This window comes from Saccopteryx bilineata, chromosome 12 (genome assembly GCF_036850765.1).
Source record: "Saccopteryx bilineata isolate mSacBil1 chromosome 12, mSacBil1_pri_phased_curated, whole genome shotgun sequence".
Classification (NCBI taxonomy): Eukaryota; Metazoa; Chordata; class Mammalia; order Chiroptera; family Emballonuridae; genus Saccopteryx; species Saccopteryx bilineata.
Window position 1 is genome coordinate 30,737,447 of NC_089501.1, and position 5,808 is coordinate 30,743,254.

At 37.4% G+C, this 5,808-nt stretch overlaps 1 non-coding gene across 1 annotated transcript; it reads left to right on the forward strand.

The window, feature by feature from the left end:
• The first annotated feature begins 4,699 nt into the window (after window positions 1–4,699).
• On the forward strand, window positions 4,700–4,821 carry LOC136316542 (U6atac minor spliceosomal RNA). Its single transcript, XR_010727770.1, has one exon. It is a non-coding gene; the product is annotated as a U6atac minor spliceosomal RNA (small nuclear RNA).
• Window positions 4,822–5,808: the final 987 nt, after the last annotated feature.

Sequence of the window (5,808 nt, forward strand, 5' to 3'; positions counted from 1 at the left end):
TTTATTGTCCTGATTTGGGTTACTCCAAGCCAGAGCCTGAAGGTAAATAACATACTTGAGAGGTGCAACTTGCAGGGGAGTAGAGAAATGATAGAGGGAAGGGAAGGCAGCCAATAAACAGCACATTATTAAGACAGTTACTTCAGTCTAAGACGTACTCCCTGATCTCCGTCTCCCTCCCCCTTCACTGTAAGGTGATAGAGCTGAAGTATTTACACCACAGATGATGAGAATCATCGATTAAGTTTGCTCTTTGCTGGGAGAAGGTTGTAAAGCCTCGAGCTTGACGGATAGGTGGGCAAAATGGCCTTCTACAGTTTTTAGAAAGCATCCTCAGGCTTGGAGATGTACATATTGGCAGTTGGAATTTGTCCAGCGCACACTTAAATAGTACAATCCAAGGAGGGAGCACTTGTTTGCACCCCTACTTTATCAATGTTCGAAGTGCTGGGAATATAGACCATAGACAAAATTCAAGCTCATGAAGTTTATATTCTGGTTGGGGAGGAGAGACAATAAATAAATATATAACAAAGGATGGTGACTTCTTTTAAAAAATAATATTAGTTATGGGAATGGAAAGTTAGGAAGTAGAAGTGGGAAATTTGTTTTAAAAAAAATGGTTAGAAAAACCTTCTCTGTAAGGTGATGTTCGAGCAACTGATAAGGCCCAGAGATAAGAGTACACCAATATGTTGCTGGCTGGATTACAGAGTGAAAGAGAAAGAAAGGCAGGTGGTAGAATGAGAATAGTAAAGTAAGTAGATAGGAATGAAATCATGTAGGGTCTGGTAGTCCACTAAAAGAACTTATTTCATTTTACTTCGTTGTGTTGTATTGTGTTGTGAGATGGAAAAAAAGATAAAGGCTTTTGAGTAGAGAAGTGATTTAATCTATGGTGTCACCAGTCAAAAATGATACTTGCCATATTGTTTCTTGTTTTCACTATATAACAGTAGCAAATAGCAGATAACTGTAGGCCAAAGGCTGCCTGGCTCTTTTATGCTGTCTATAACTTAATTTCAAAAACAAAACACTAAAAATAGTAAAGTAACCACATGATCGCCCATCCATTCATCCATACATTGAGAAAGCCTTTCAGAGTTGAGTAATTCCTGCTGCCTGGCCCCCACTGCCATCTGGGACAAGTTGCTGGGGTGGAGGTGGGGGTGAGGCAACTAGGAGATAGCACATACAAAGGAGCAGAGGCAGAAAGAAAGACAAAGATGTCTGCCAACCTAATCCTGTTGCTTTTCATCTTTCTTTTTGTTCTTTTTTCTTTTTGCTTTTCTTTCACTATCTATCAAAAAGAGTCCTTAAATAATAGTGTTCATAGTTCTTGGCACACAAATTATTCAGTAAATGGTGATGGATTATAAAAATCTGTGCTAATTAAAAAAAAAGCAGGGATTAGCATAAGCAGCAGAATAAGCACAAGTTGGCTCCCAAAAATCACATAAAAGGATTGCTTGTGCCTTGGAAGGCTAAAACCATAAGCCAGAGGTCATCATGGTGAGTAAGTTGATTTCTCTATTGCTAGAAGGTTAGACTATTAGAATTGTTGAAAATGGCGATGGGTATTCAGAAGAGAGAGTTGGAGCTCCTCTTGTTGAATTGAAAGGTATCTACAAAATGTTGCTCCTTTCTATGGAACAAGCAGTGGATTAGGAAGGATAAGAAGCACTTCTGCCAAAAGATGTGCATCCTGACAACCCTAGATTTTCATGGGGCAGAATGGAAGACGTAGAAAAATCGCCTTTAGTCTTCTGTTTAAGCTGCGAGAAGACAGCAGATAAGTTTAAAGCATATGCCCCTCAAACAAATTTTTTTTCTTGTTCTTTATCATTTTACTAAAAGAGGAAAACCATAGGAGTCATCTCTACATCACTGGAAGAGAGCATCCATTGTGCATTGAATGACAAAGGGCAGTTTTGTCCATCGTAAAAATAGGTATCAAGGGCAACAATTTTTGCCAAAGAAGAAAGGACAAGCCCAAGAGCACTTTATAGTAATGTCACGTCTGAGATGCTGATCAGCTGCCAGACTGTGTTCTAGAAACAGGACTGGAGAAGCTCAGGTGGCCCTTACAAGATTTAGACTGAAGGGAGCACCATGGGCAGATGAGCAGCCAGGACAACAGCAGTGAGAGAGAAGGGTGCCTTGTCTACAGATTGTTTAGGATCTACAGGGTCTGATACAGTAGGAGGACAGCACTCTTCTGGGTGGTTTGCAAAATGAGGGTTTCATAGAACTTTACCCCTTACCTGAATAACTCAAGTCGTATTTGAATTAAATATCAAACCTTGGAAGCCAAGAAAGAGAACAATGCTTTTGAGTTTAGGGCCCAGCTAGTTACCAAATTAACAGAAGGAGCAGTAAAGCTTCTTTTGAACCTCCTTAGGATCCTCTTGTTGAATTACTCCTTTACCACTAAAAGGTTTACATTTGGTCATGAAAAAATATTTCATCAATAGAATCTCTGTTTATCTAATTTATTTTTCTTCATCTCATTCAGAAACTGCAAGTTTGCTGTATTTTTCCTTTGTCATAATCTATTTGGTTTTGCTAACTTTAGCAAACTTTGTTTTGTACAGAAAGCAGTCCATCATGTCTGGTTTTCAAAGTCAGATACTAATGGAAAACCATTCTTTGAGTGAGAACACAAGCATAACTGCTTATTTAAAAACTGCAGTTATAGGCCCTGGCCGGTTGGCTTAGCAGTAGAGCGTCGGCCTGGCGTGCGGGGGACCCGGGTTCGATTCCCGGCCAGGGCACATAGGAGAAGCGCCCATTTGCTTCTCCACCCCCACCCCCTCCTTCCTCTCTGTCTCTCTCTTCCCCTCCTGCAGCCAAGGCTCCACTGGAGCAAAGATGGCCCGGGCGCTGGGGATGGCTCCTTGGCCTCTGCCCCAGGCGCTAGAGTGGCTCTGGTCACGGCAGAGCGACGCCCTGGAGGGGCAGAGCATCGCCCCCTGGTGGGCAGAGCGTCACCCCTGGTGGGCGGGCCAGGTGGATCCCGGGTCGGGCGCATGCGGGAGTCTGTCTGAATGTCTCTCCCCGTTTCCAGCTTCAGAAAAATACAAAAAAAAAAAAGATAAATTTAAAAACTGCAGTTATAGCACACATAGATTATGAATATTTTTCACCTATACATCTATCTCTGTTATTATAGAAATTAAAATAAAGGTATGAGTGGAGAGAGAAATTATAATGATACATAAAATAAATAGAGCTTGAAAGTTTTTCTAGAGAGTAGAATTTTTATTAATAACAACAAAACTCTGGCCAATAGTATGTTTTAAAAGGCACTGACAATCATTTAACATAGGAAGATGATTTCTGAAACTGTTCTAATATAGGAAGATGATTTTTGAAGCTGTTGTATAAGTCATAGACATTCAGAATTTTTCCTTTAATTTCATTCTTAGAAAAAAAAGCTAGATAATTTTAATGTGATGACATAGATCTCTGTTTCTTTCCCCCAACAAACTCTACAAGAAAAAAGAAATTCAACAGAGAAATATAGAGGAAATAATCTTCAAACACACTCTTCATACTCAAACATCATGATGCAACTTCCTCTGAAAAGCCAAATTCCCTCTAAGTTTATATCATCATTATTTGTAAAGGATCTCAGGTAGCAATAAAAGGTTTTTTTTCATCAAAGAGTAGCAACAATAAACTAGAACCTTTATATAATATAAACGAGAAACACATAAGCAGCATGTGTTCGATAAAGAGCTGAAATTTCCACCTCAAATTTGTCTCATTGTCTCCACAGTCTTGGAACTATTGATACTAGTTTTGTTGAGAATAAAAAAAAGGGATTAGAAAAAATTTTCCTGATTCTCCCCTCAAAATAGTGTGCATGTCATAAGAGATATAAGAAAATAGGCAATATGATGTGAACTGAACTGTATGCTTCTTTTATAAAACTAAGTATTTCATCTTGTATTTTACAGAATATAAATTAAAATTGTAACTATGCAGTACTTATTAGAATAAGTCAAGTGTTGATTCTGTGTAAAGTATTTAATTTCCTGACAAAGATGCAGGCCCACAGTCTATACCATTCACTACCTGTTTGATTCTTGCAAAATGATCATAGTGAGCATCATTAAAAATTATTCAAGAGCTTTAAGTGCCAAGGTGCCCTCTTAATTTATTAACATGCAAATAATCTGTTTGAAATTCTTATTATGTTATCATTATTGTCAACTATTTCTTCTTTGTTTATTGATCTAATTCTATGAGGTCATCCTTTGTCAATAGCTTTGTCTATAAATTAGAATTGTTTTTTTATCTTTGCTTTCATTTATTTTATGGGCTTTATGGTAAGACTTCCAATTTTATTTCATAATCAATATGCATTGGGTTTGATTCATATTATTAGATGTTTACAACATCCAGATAGTGATTAAGAAATTTATCATCAAAAATGTTGATATGATGGAGGTCTATGTGATTTAAGGGGAGAGGGTGTCCATAGAAAAAATATTGGGCTTTGCTAACTTATAGCAACCCTATGCAACACTCTTGCTTTGAATGGTCAGATACCAAAAATGAGAAAAGAAATCCTCTTTTATGTTCTCTACAGATACCTGTTAAATTAACAAGCAACAGTAAGCAAATATGGAATACATACTCAAGCACACATTGACACAGAACATGTACTAGTCTGTGAAAGTTGGTACATATGCTGTTGTATGAAAGGAGAAGTTAACATTCCCCTTAACAAGAATAGAAGAGGCTTTAGGGTTTGACAACATGTGTATGGTTAAGATATTGCCACCTGCGTGTGGTACCTAATCATCATCTTTTGCTAAGTGAAATAAGCCAGGCAGAAAAAGACAAATACCATATGATCATATATATATATGATCATATAATATATATATATATATGACAAATACCATATGATCCAATACCATATATGGAATCCAATGAACACAATAAACTGATGAACAAAATAGAGGAATGGACACAGGGAACAGATGGAAAGCTGTCAGAGGGGAGGCAGGTGAGGGGACTAGATGAAAGATGATGAAAAGATGAGCCAAAAACATATATACATAACACATAGATACAGACAATAGGGTGGTGACAGCCAGAGGGAAAGGAAGGTGGTGATGGGGGGTAGAGGGCAAAGGGGTGGGGAAATGGGGTGAAAAGAGACTTTACTTGGGATGTGGGGTGCACATACAGTGTGTAGATGGTATTACATCGATTTGTACACTTGAAACTTGTATGGTTTGGGGAACCATGCCATCCCATCAAATTTTAATAAAGAAAGTTGGTACATATGAAATGAATTGTGAAAATTTTCAAGAATTAGTCATTGAAAGCTGTTTTATATTAAAAGTTCAACTACAACAAATGTACTCATGAAATACAACATAAAACTACTAAAATTATGTGAGCCTATGAAAAAGAGAAACTTTCTTCTAGTTCTTCTGTAGATTGTATCTCAATCTTAGAACCAGTATCAGTTAGTCAAATAAATGCTTTATTTTTTTATGGTTATTTTCACCCAATGGTTCGTCTATTTTCTCTTTACTCCAAAGAAGATAGACACTTTAGGATTATTCTGAATATTTAAATTTCCCAGTAGGAGAGCAGTCTGAGCCTGTGTATAGGTTTAAATACATCTGTTTCTATTCATCTGTTTCTTAGAAAGCACTCAGACTGTTTAAAAATGGATCAAACCATCTATATGTTAGCCGTGGGCACTCTGGCTATATGAGGCATGCACAAAAAGTCAAATTAAATCCTAGAAATCCAATCCTAAAGAAGCATTCTTGATTCACG